This window comes from Scomber japonicus, chromosome 23 (assembly GCF_027409825.1).
Source record: "Scomber japonicus isolate fScoJap1 chromosome 23, fScoJap1.pri, whole genome shotgun sequence".
In the NCBI taxonomy this organism is placed as follows: domain Eukaryota; kingdom Metazoa; phylum Chordata; class Actinopteri; order Scombriformes; family Scombridae; genus Scomber; species Scomber japonicus.
In genome coordinates this window covers 18,640,250-18,653,620 of record NC_070600.1, presented here as the reverse complement: position 1 = coordinate 18,653,620, position 13,371 = coordinate 18,640,250, and the positions used below count along the sequence as shown (strand labels likewise).

General features: G+C 38.2%; 1 protein-coding gene across 3 annotated transcripts in view; it reads right to left on the bottom strand.

Annotated features, from left to right (window-relative positions):
- Window positions 1–13,371, bottom strand: part of ppfia2 (PTPRF interacting protein alpha 2) — a 140,842-nt gene that overhangs the window by 61,824 nt on the left and 65,647 nt on the right. The window lies entirely within an intron of this gene.

Here is a 13,371-nt window from a genome sequence, read left to right as displayed (position 1 = left end):
TTGTACTTCATAATGTAAACCATTTCACTGATGATTCAAAAATAGGCCCAGGGGAAAAGCCTTATGTATCTCCTTTTATCATTTCCTTTTTCTTTTTTGAGGCATGTTGGGTGTTTCACACAAGCAGAAATAGAAGGTGAAACATAATATGAGTGTAATTCAAGACAGACAGACGCTTCCAGAAAACTGCTGTCATATGGGGAAACAAAACTACATGTTCCTACAGGTCTCAAATGTGCATGTTTATCTGATTTACGGCTCTTATTGTTCTTTTTAAAAACCCACGACACCCTCATTCACCATGCAGACACAAAGAGTATACACAAAAACACACACCAGTACAATGTGAGACACAAAAAGGCTGTTGTTGATAAGCTAAGGGATTATTGTGATGACTGATTTTGCAGAAGAATGGACTGACCTTGAGGAACTGTATTTCCCTCAACACATAGAATAATTATGGCAGGAGGTACACATTCATTCAAAGTAAATCACACAGTAAAAGAAGTGTCATCCAGCTTACATATACTATATAGGATGGATAACGTCTGCACACAGAAAACCTTGCTGTTGTAAGGTGAATACAAATCTTTTTGGAAAGCAGCCACAACATATGTCTCAACGCTCGCTCTGCTATCCACACGCTACGGTGCTCTTCATCATTCACTCAGCACTCCTCTTGTGTAACATGAATCAGTGATGTTCAGACAATTCATCGCTCATCTTCTTCCTGCTCAGCTACAGGTGACGAGTTCCCAGCGGTACCCAAAATGACTTTTCCTGCATTATCTTTCCAGTCAAAATTTGGTCTAGTTTGGTTTGACAAGATTGGAGAGCTTTATTCTCAACATGTAAAGGATCACAGCAGGTGGCACTGAAGGCTGTGAAATGTGGCTTCTTCAACCTCTACTTCTACAACTACTTAAGTACTCAGTAAAATATTAACAATTATAAAAAGTAGAAAGGAAGATGTCAAGAGAGAGTCAATTACCTGACAACATTTCTGACAAAATATACATTTTGGATGTACTGTATAGGGGAATAATATTTAGGACACCCTTGTTCTTCACTTTCTGAAAGACTTGATAACTGAACCTGAACCTGACCCTGAACCTGACCCTAACCCTAACCGAAACTGTGCTTAAACATCTCAGTATGAAGTATCACATTCTATATTTAGCTAGTTTCATACAGTATGAATCGGAAATACAAGCCAATACTGTAGCTGTTGTTTGTCTAGTGTTTTAGAGTGGATATATATGTATGTTCGTGCATGTATAAATGTAAATAAGAGCCTTGTGTATGTGTCTGTATAAGCATGTTCCTCAGTATATCCTGTCTACTTCATCACTGAGGCACATCTGCATCCACAGCCATGGGAGAATGTCTATGCTAATCAGCTGGCGTGATCTGCTATGAGCTTGGCTCCAACCCGACAGGGAATCCTACCCTACAAAAGCTGCTATTTATATCCCTCCCAAGTTCCCTTACTGCCTGTCCCTTTCATTAACGCTGGTGTTGGCTTCCCCAGACAAAAGTCCTTAATTAAAACCGGGAGCTCGGCAAGCTAAGCAAGCTGGACATATTACGAGATCTGGGATCGTGTAATCTGGAGGACCTCACTGTTGAGAAGGTTAAAGAAAAGGAGGCTGAGTAAAATTACTTTGAAGCTAAAGCATCAGAGGAGGGTCACCATCAATGATTCATTAGCAGGAGAGTGTCAGCAGTTCTGAGGTCAATTCCTTTTTAAAGGTATAAGAATTCGTTTTTTTTTTCCATTTGCACACATATAATCTTCAGAATCTCTGGATTATAGTACTGTACAAAGCATCATTATGATTATGATTGAGATTAAAACTAGGATTGCAGGACAAAAACAACTTCATGAATCCGTGTGCTCTGGGGATCATCTCTTCCTATATTTGGCTGGATGTTCCTTTCCTACTACACACTACAACCATTTCCTGTATTGAGCTGATTATTGCAACAGAGAATGAATTCATCTCCTGTTTTTCCTGAGAGAACTACAATCATATGATAACACTGCAGATTAAAGATGTCAATCCGAAACACTTCCATCACAGATTTTTATGAGGAGATTTTTTTTTAGGAACAAAAACCCACAATCAGAGACAAAGAGTATGCAGCATTTCCTAATGGCACGATTTAATGGAGCGTGGTTTTTGAAATTGCGGCTGCCTTGAGGTGGAGCATCTCTTCATCTCCTACCTACATTTGCAATGTGGGAACACACGTCACCTTGGTAACAAGTATTCTTTTTCCTTGAGCATTGTTGCCATAGTAAAGCATGTGACCCCTCCCCTCTGATGTGTTGCATACGGTTTGTCTTCTGCATGCTGTAGAAGATATAAGTGATTATTTCCTCCACTAGCGGTCAGTCACCATTGGCCTTGTATTCTCCCACGTTATGGATGATGGTAACTATGTGATTCATGCTTCATTTTATTGGTGAAATTTATAAAAAAGATAAATGTCTCCTCCCTTCATGGGTGTTCCTAAAGTTTATTTCTCAGCAACCAAATTATTATTATTAAAAGGACCTTTATAAGACATCCATATCTGTTCCATGTAAACTTTTTAGCTTATAATCACTAAAACAAAAAATAAAAAAATAAAAAACTGTCGCTCTGAGTGGGCACGTTAAAATTAAAAATAAAAAAATTTTTTAAAATAAAGCTGTGGTTGTTGTGCTTTTAATAATTTTAATGCAAATCATTATTTTATGCTGCACTCTCATATTCATATGCTCTATTTTAGTCTAGCTTTTTGTTTTCTTTCCCTTTTTCTCTTTTTCTGTTCTTTGTTTTATTCTTATTATAATTGGGTTCTTTTTTTATTGCATGTGTTAAATTTTTACAGTTTTTACTGTTCAATTGTACTTTTAAAAGAATTATAATTGGGTTTTTCTTTTAATTATATGTTGTTATGCTTCCAATTCTTACTGTTAAATCTTCTGATGTTCTGTTTTTATGTAAAGTACACTGAGTTGCCCCTGTGAATGAAATGTGCTATATGAATAAAGCTTCCTTGCCTTGCCTTGCCTTAAAATGAAGCAGCATCTACATTTTATTCATCATCACCTGTTGCATACTTAATGTCTATAGGTTATGACCTTTTTTATATTTAAATCTACACTGACTGGTTTTTCAGCCAGTTGGGGGGCAGCAGAAGAAGGTTTTTTTTGTTCAGAACACAACCTATCTTTATGTCTAAGAAGGATGTGAGTATTTTTCCAGACTTTCGGACTGGCCTCTCCACCTCTCCCAGTAGGGGTGATAGACTGGAGGCTAGTCAGACCAGAGTACTGGTGTTTCAATCTCATGTGAACTGACAAGACAACTCCACGTTAACATGGACAGAGACTCACTCTAGGTTTCACTTTCATCTCCACACACTGTCATGAGTCTGAGAGTGCATTCCTTTTTTGACTTAACATTGTTATATTGTTTTAGCCAATTCTGAATGAATGTAAATGAAGTTATCCAATCATTTAGTAAGTTAGATAATGTTGGTCAGCATATGTTTCCTTAAGGAATGGTCTACTTTTGATACCTGTATGATGAACAATGGATGAATTACTAAAACCCAGAGATTAGACATTCTTCATCCTGTTTGAACCTTATGTCCATTTACTATAGCATTAGACATGATAGTTGATGTGATGATGGATAAAATAGAGATAACACGTTAAATGTAAACTGCTGATGTTATACACGTGTTTCTGAGGGTTTTACACAATCATGATGTTACATTTCCAATCATGGTTATTGGACCATAATGGTTAAAGTACATAAAACTTGAATTAAAACGCAGAAGAAACATGAGACGCCATTTCAGAAACACAGGAGGGAAGCCACCATCTTAGGAGAATCCCAAACTGAGAACAAAGGGTATGATGTACATTAGAGGTTTCAGCTGGAAGCGTCTTGTCTATGGCCAAAACTTTAGGAAGTGATAAAGAAGAAGCCTCGGGGGCCTTCCCCTTCAGGCTCGTTCCTCATGTGTGATCTCAGAAACTTTGCTCTATTTTATCTTAGATTTTTAGACATCTTTCTTAAATTTCTTTTTGCTCACCTAAAGTATAACTTTTTGTGTTTTATATATCTGTACCATGAAACCTTGTGCTTTAATGTGGTAGTGTTCCCTTTTTTGAAGTTTTTCCATCCAGCCAACTAAATTACCTGAGTCTAACTGTCAAAATCACAAGAACTCAACAGAGGCTGCAACTCACTGTCAGCCAACATCTGACTGACTTCCCAGAACAGCTCCGGCAACACCTCGACCAGGACCTCTGCTGTCTGCCCTGAAGCAAGGCCGCCAGACTGATTAGTCGGCCCCATTGTCAGGCCCTCATCCGCTAGACAAAACACTGCATCTGGAATGGCCTGGGAGCTTAGCCGGCAGCGAGGGCTCCTTCACAGCTTAGCCCTGCAGGCGGATCGGCCTTCATCTCAATAGTGACTCGATACAGCACCCCTGACCTGCTGAAACGCTCCTCACATTTGAACTAAAATGCTTAATCAAGTTGGCATAATCTGCAACTTTCTGTGTTTATGAGCTGACGTTAAATCTAAATGATCCTAAATCTTAATTATCTTATCCTTGATCCTCCCGAAGCATCACTCTGGTCTTTTATTAACTTTAAATCATGTACTTCCATCTTGATCATCCACTCAGTGACCCATTTATCTCACCATTTAAATCACTTCATTTATTTACTTAATTATTTTCTTCATCATGTTTAGCTATAAATAACCTATAATAAATATTTCAATTTTATCAGCAGGAAGTTATCTGTTTGTGTTCTTTGAAGCAGGAGATAGAGATCAATGTATTCAAATGAGCCCAACTTTATATTTGCTCCTTTTAAGGTGAGCGGATCATTATAAGTGATGAGATTTCATTTCACTTCTTAATTTCACATATATGCTCAGAAATAGATAGCTACTTCTTTTGACATTTCATTAAAAAAAACATCATTACTTTGAGCAAAAATGCTTAAATAAAGCTTGAGGATATTTTCTACTAGCAGAGAATAAACAACACTTCAAATCTTGCCCTTTATCATGAAAAACAACTCTTTTTACTCCTCTGATGCATGTTCAATATTAAACTCAGAACATTACATTTTTCATTCCTAGTAAAAAAAACAGCTATCAACCACTTCTGCAAAGTCCTTAATTCTGTCCCTGTACTTGAAGAATAAATTAAATATGAATTCGATTTTTTTTAAACCGAACAATAACGTATAAACAATGTGGATAATCTCAATGCGGTGTTGAGAAATGTTAAAGATCTTCAGTTTTGACAGGTGACTTTACTGTTATCACAAAAATGATAATATCAGATAATAACAGCAATTCATTACGTTAGCAACATGGAAAAGAAAGAGGTTCTCTCTCAAGAGAGCCAGAAGGTGAGCTTAGATCCTAATCAAGTTAAATATTTGATGTCTGTATTATCTCTGAATAACCATGTTCTAAAACTGGCAACACTGCTAGACTCTTCTTCCTCCAGATCCTGTCAGAGCTGGGCGACTGCTAAGTGAATTAAGATTTTCTATGTTTAGAAATATTGTGACCTGCAGGAGGAACATTGTTTATTGGTGGTATTTGGGCACATATATATATACTGAGGTGGGATAACGCTAAAAATCCTCCTTTTTAAGTGTTTCTTGTCTATAAATGAGCCATTAAAGTAGTATTCTTTTCTTCTGTTTTATAAAATCACATTTATTTTTTCTCAAATTTATAAACTTGCATCATCCTTTCTTTTTAGCTTTTGTGATTTCGAGATACAGACAAAAAAAATACTAAACTGTTGATTTGTATTGGAAACAGGTTGAAACATTCTCACTGACATGGCAGTTTTTTCACTTTTCACTCAAGGTTTTTATGGACAGAGTAAAAAAATCTGTTTTAGTTTTTCCATTTTTATTATCATTATTTTAAATGAGCTCCAAATAGATTATGTCACTATTAGTCACTTCCTTAAGTGGATCCTGTGGTTGGCTTGTGCAGCTTGTGCAGCATAATTCAAACGTCAAGCACCCTAAAGTGAAATCAAATGACTGCAGTGAAGGAAAAAGAAAGAAAAACGATAATAAACGGAGGCCCTTGAACGCATCCATGTGGCCTTATTTTCAGTGCAAGATCAAACCCTGAAAAAAGGACACATCCTCCTTGAGAGAGAAGCTGACACTTAATGATCATGCTGAGGCTGTAGCAACAATGAGTGCCGATGTGTGATGCTAGCTGCTTGCCAAAACTAAACCTACTATATAATTGCTTTGAGATAATAGAGCCACTGAATCGATGTGTTAAAAAACAGAAACAATGGGAAGCTGTGTGTATGTAAATGAATAGCAATTGTATAATATTTACCCACATGCTTCACAGAGAACATAGAAATTCTGTGAGCTACAACAAGCCCGTGTTTCTTTCTATCTTCCTTCACTGGCAAAGTAAAGGTCATGATCAGCTTCAGGGCTTGTGCTAAAGGACGAATGGGTAGAGGAAGTTCAATACTGTGGAGACACGGTGAAGAAGTCATGCATCAACTTGATGTTTGGTTCCACGGTGGCTGAAAAGTTCCTATCGGCTGCTGTTGCTGCTACTGCTGCTGCTATACAGTCCAACACGGCCAACATACTTCATTATTAATTCATCCCTGTTAGCAGTACTGTACAACTATGGTCAATAATGTTAAATCCTGAGTCTTTTGAGCCTAAGACGGGACAACGAAACACAGGAAATGTGTAAATATATCATGTTTTTTTTTTTTTTTATTTCTACCCATAATCCTCAAAAATCAATCTTTGTTCAATCCTGCTTTAAATCCTGCTTAGATAAAGGCGACTCTTTTTCATGCTAAACATGCTCTGCTATTTGTTAGAAGCTGTGTTTACCACGTGTTAGATTTTTCACAGATGTAGACTTTCAGGTTTTAATGGAGACACAAGGACGTAGCATGAGGGTGGTTTGAGAGTATACATACAGAAAAATGAACACTCTGCTTCATAAATGCATATATTTGCATCTAAATCAAAGGCTGTGCACACATCTCTGGTTCATATGGAAATAAACAGCCTTCAACAAATCCTCAACACAGTGCCCACCTCCCTTTATGTAATGTATACTAGCTAATATCAATGGGGTGGACAACATATTAGATATTGTGAGTATAATGCAATACATTATAACAGCAAAATGATCATAAAGTTTATTCATTCTATTTCAATAAGAAGTCCTTTTCCAAGCATGTACGGTATGTGCTCAAGGCTTCAAGTTTTTTCATATTGGATTACGATTGGCTCCAAACCAGTTGTTTTATCACACAAAACATCTCGTGAACTGAGATTTAAGGGGGGTACGTTCCTCCCTTTCAGCAGATGAAAGTGAAACAGCCTTCTACTCTGAACATACTGCACAGTGAAGGTCGAACATACGGTATAGTATAGCAACAAATGTGTGGAGGAGGACTTTAAATGAACACAAAATACATTAAAAATGCAAAATTATGCCTTACATTCCTTTCCTGCAAACAGTAATATTGCATCTTACATTAATTCCAGACCTTTTATCTAATACACTGTAATCTATATATAGCAGTGGAAGTGCTTTATTTGATTATTTGCATTTCATACCACTTCATACTTCCACATTTATTTAACAGCTATAGTAACTAGCTACTTAGCAAATTAAGCATTTACAGAATACACCTAGCCCTAACCTTAAACCCTAAACCCTAATCCTACTATTGCTAATTTTACTTAACCCTCCTGTTGTCCTCAGGTCAAGGAAGGACAGGAGGAAGGGAGGAAAGAAGGAAGGAAGGTAAGGAGGGAGGAGGGAGGGAGGGAGGGAAGGAGGGAGGGAGGTAGGAAGGAAGGAAGGAAGGAAGGAAGGAAGGAAGGAAGGAAGGAAGGAAGGAAAGAAGGAAAGGAGTGAGGAGGGAGGGAGGAAAAGAGGAAGGAAGAAAGGAAAGGATTAAGGAAGGAAGGAAGGAAGGAAGGAAGGGAGGAAAGGAGTAAGGAGGGAGGGAGGAAAAGAGGAAGGAAGTAAGGAGAGAAGGAACAGAGGAAGGAAGGAAGTGAAGGAGTAAGGAGGGAGGGAGGAAAAGAGGAAGGAAGTAAGGTGAGAAGGAACGGAGGAAGGAAGGAAGGAAGTAAAGGAGTAAGGAGGGAGGGAGGAAAAGAGGAAGGAAGGAAGGAAGGAAGGAAGGAAGGAAAGAAGTATGGAAGGAGGAGGGAGAAAAGAAAGAGGGGAGGAGGGGAAGAAGGAAGGAAAAATTAAAGAAAGAGGGAGGAAGGAAAGGAGGGTTAAGTAAAGGCTCTATATAGATGAATTAATGCAGTAACAGAGATCCTTCACACCTCTCTAACTTTGATTCAGTTATAAGAGTTTTGGATGGGATGAGTAACGGCAGATTGTTGTTGTTTCCTAGAAGGAGTTCAAGAATAAAAAGATGCAAGTTTACAATTAGTTTGGCAGCAATGTAAAAGTAGTTTAGCTGTAGCAAATCACAAGCAGTAGTTCCTCTAGGACACAGCACAAGTAGCTCAGTCATGCAGAACCAAGCTGAGCCTGTAAATCCAATATTCCAATAGCTCCTCCTTTCCATAGACAAATCCGTTCAAGCTTCACTAGACTTCACTGCTGCAGTCAAGGTTAAGAGAGTAAATTCTGCAAAGCAAACACATAAACTTCTGATAAACAACACTGAGGTTTAGAAAGTATGCAACTTTTCTCAAAGGCACAATCTTGGAAAGTGTCTGTGAATCGTCTCCTGAAGGAACCTCGGAAAAGCAAGCGCGACCCTTTTCATCTTTATTCACAAACGCGGCAGCTACTCACCACGAAACACAAGGAGCGATGACTCACTGATACTGCATTATGGAAATCTGATTCAGTAATTGAAATTCAACTTCATTTCAATTCTTTTTAACCTTTTTTTTTTACTATGTCGTTTGTTGTTGGGGTTTTTTTTTTTTTCTGTGACACTGCATTTGATCTAAACAAGTGTGAGATGAGTCAGAGAGGCTTTCGGGAGCATGTGTGTAATGTTGATTACACAGGGTCTCATTATGTGTAGATCTTTCCAGAACAACATGCTCTCAGGGGCCCAAATGTTGACTGAGGAGATTCCAAAATTCAGCTTGATGTAATAAATGCAGCATAGATTAATGACTGAGATTGAATAATTATGAACATGAAAAACTAAATATTGATTGCAGCTCAGTAGTGTTTGCCAGATTCTTGGAAGTCATCGCCCCTTTGCCATAAATATGACAATAACAATCAGATAAATCAATAGTCAGACTTAATGAAAATGTACTGTACTGAAATGTGCTTCATTTTGGTAAGTGCTGTTTTTTTGTCTGAATAAGAATAAATGGACTAAATCACTGCTGCTACTTTCTAACAATGTCCTCTTTTGTCTTTTGTGGTGGAAAAACTAATTATATTTCTCTGTTTGCACACATGAGACAATCCAACAATTAACACAGAGAATTAACCACTCCACCCATGTGATGTATTTCCAGTTCCTGCATGGGCTAAATGTGGAAACCAACCTCAGTGGCCTTATTTAAACCTTGCATGGTGTGTTAATTAATGCACTCGGCAAGCCAAATCCTATTATGTATTGACTGGAATATGAAACTCCATCCTACTCCATTCTAGTCAACTGAACTGTTCTCCTTAATCAACAAGGCCTGAAATATGGATTTTATACACACTGGAATTTTTCTGGTTTTAAAGGGATAGTTAGTATTTTTAGTTAGATAGCATTTTTGAAGTTGGGCTGTATGAGGTATGTATTGATCGGTTATCAAACCCAAATCTTACTGCAGGTAATATACTGACTATGGATAAGTACCCCATACACCCCCTTTCAAAAAATGACCCTAACTATCCCTTTGAATCATTAACTGCTGTAACGCTTCAGTGCATGATTGGCATGAATGACTATACCAGCAAGCTAAAAATCATTCAAATGTAATACAGTAGATGACAACATCACTGGTTTGTGCACTTTGGATTGAAAACAAATATATGTATTTAATTGTTTAACCAACTTGGAATTAGATCCAAAACCAGCTATTGAGACTAAACCCTACAGTAGTTAATCCATAATTGTACAGTAAGGTATGGTGGCATCACTCTTCAATAGTATATGGACATGCTTTACCATATTCTTTTGTATATTTTTGGTATTCAGCTGTATTTCATGGTTTGGCCTCATCCCCTTTGTACAAATTAATAGACATCTTAATGCTACAGCATACAATACCATTTCAGACAATGCTGTGTAATATCAGTGTTGGACCTCACTAAGGCTCATGCAGCTGAATGGGAACAAATCCCAGCAGCCAGGTTCCAAAATCAGCTGGAAAGCTTTCCCAGAACAGTGGACATTGTTCTGACAAAATGATTAATGCTCATGGTTGTAGAATGAGATGTTCAAAAATCCCATATGGGTGTGATGTTTGGATGTCCGCATACTGTGGGCCTTGTTGTGGAACTGATCTTATTTGGCTTTTAACATCTGGCCAGGAACACCAGATACAAATTAAGAGACATGACCTCTGGGCTAATTCCTCAGTGAGCAATTTTCCTTTAAAATGAATGAACATGACTGATTGTTGCATTTTAAACATTTCAGGACGTCTTCAAGAAAGCACACACACACACACACACACACACACACACACACACACACACACACACACACACACACACACAGATACACACAAACACAAACGGTATGAATTCTCCCCTCCCTGGGTGTTTTGCTCAATCTCGGTGCCTCTGAGACTTTGTGGCTTATCACAAGCGCCCCCAAACATCAAAGTGCAAGAGTGAAATTTCAGTGCTGCGTGACAGACTGCTAATACTGCAAACTGATGCTCACATAGATGTACTTCGAGATGCCTGCAACTGAACTTTGGCTTTCATGTCATATCTCCACTCCACTCGGATAATTACTGTACGTAAAAAACAATACCATCGCTTTTAGCGTGAATGTTAAAGACATGAGAATGTATTAATTGATTGTGGGCTTAAATAGTTAATTAAAAGAAAGCAAACAGAGGATGTGAGAGGGACATTTATGGAAAGAGTGATTTTCTCTAAAGATTAGCTTCACTGGTGTCACGATAAAGTCACTTCAAACACCCCAAAAAAGAAAAAAAAAAGAAAAAATCCTCTGCACATCACAAGTGCAGCAGTGGGATCCTGCCACACTGCTGCTTTTTTTTTTTTTGCTTTGAAGCGTCACATTTCGTGAACGGTGACAAGATCAAATGAAGTTTGGTAGAAGTGGACTGTTGGAAGCAAGACAACACAGACAACTCATACAGCAGGGAGAAAATTAAACCCAGCTGATGGACAAGCCGTTGCAATCAGTGCTTTTCTAACATAAGCAGGGAGAACGTCACGAGAAGAACTGACAAATATCAAACAAAGACTCAAACATAAAAGGACAGACAGATCGTAGAGAGACAAACAACTGACGGGTAAAATAGTGGCATGTTATTTCCTGTCTACTGGATAGCATCATGGAGAACAGACAGGAAGAGGATCTGTTGGGGGAATCTTTGAGGAAATGAATAAAGAGACAGGCGCTCTGCTGCCAAATGCCATACGATAACCAATACATCGCTCACCTTCATCTCCACTCACATCACATAGCATGTCCATATCAGTCCCATCATGCATTGCATCTTAATGGCATGCATACAGTCCTGTATATACTCCCCCCTGCTTCACATGTATGCAGCAGTATAAGATGATGATGATGGTGATGCATACATGAACAGGGAAGAACTGGTCAAGTCTAATTAGATGGAACCGTATGGGGCTATAGGCAGACATCTGCAATTTCCATCCAGGATTAATCAAATTGACTTTCTGGACCCCCGGCCAAACAGACCCCTACCCTCATCCTGACCACCACAACAGTCTCCTGGGAGTCGGTTACTGTAGGATTTTCTACTCATCAGTGTGTCAGAGAAACACAAACAGGAAAGCTGTAGATGCATCGTAGATCGAGGAAAAGGCAGCCATATACAGGAAGTGTGATGGGGGAAAAAATGCAGATTTTATGCCCCACCATGTGTTCAATATGTTTCCCTGAAGAAAATGCAAGTTAAACAATGTCTGCAATAATTATAGCTTTAATTTGACTGCAATAATTACAGATTTAATGAGGTTTTTTTTTCAGATGTCTACAATCTTTCAGTACTAAATGTCAAAATGTAGCTTGCCAGTTTTACCAATCATTACAATTTTCCACATAATCTAATTTGAGCCAATTAAAGTCAAATAGATTTCAAGCCACCCGTTACTCTCGAACATGCCGTCTCAGGCGATGTTTACCCCCAGGCTTCAAATCACTCTGCCTAAGCTTCTACAACTGCCTGTTTAAAGTTACCAAGTTACCTCTAATCTAATACCTAAAACTAACAGTTTGGTTTTGATCTGGTTGAGAGATAAAAATTACAGAAGCGTTTTCAACTTAACCAACCATACAGATGTTTTCTACTTCATGAGAAAGTCAATTACTAGTGTATGTGCATAGGAGACTTCAGGTTTCCACATTAAGTTCAATTCAGGAACATAATTGGCCCACTTGTAACTTTGCACTGTCAGATTTTCGGTGAGCACAGATAAAATTCCCCCCCCCCTTTGGCAGATGAAGTGAACAGCCTGCGCCAAGAGCCAAATATGTTTCTGCATATACTGTAGATCATTCTGCACAGTGAAAGTCAAACGTCAAAGTGAAGAAACAACAAGCAAAAACACAGGAGTGGTTTAGTGGATTCAGTGTTTAAACATTAGAGAGAATAAATCACTAAATGGTACACATTTGGTCAAAAATATTAAGGCATTTTCAGTCTTCATGGATCAGAAAATGCATTTTGTGAGACTGTGATACACTGACTGTAGAAAAAGAACTACAAAATATGCTAAGACAGAGAGAAAGTCAAGCATTAAAGACAGCACCATGGGGCAGAGTCATGGGACAGCTGTTTTGTTGGACTGCAGATAATCAAAATCTGACATAAGGGTTTGATTGACCATAGATTGACATAACTTGATATTCCAGTCACTGAACCCACAGGCCCCAGCTACTGAGAATCACTCAGTTTTTCTATAAATACTTAATCAATCACTCAAAAAAAAAAATTATCCCATAAGCCTCTCAATGTCTTCTGGATTGGCCAGGGGCGGCATCCAGTAATGGGTTACACATGCAGTTGAACTCCCACTTGATGAAGTTATTAAACTGAGTTATTAAAATGAACTGCTGCACCTCTCATAAGACAGAGGCTCGTCTGCTTGTTAA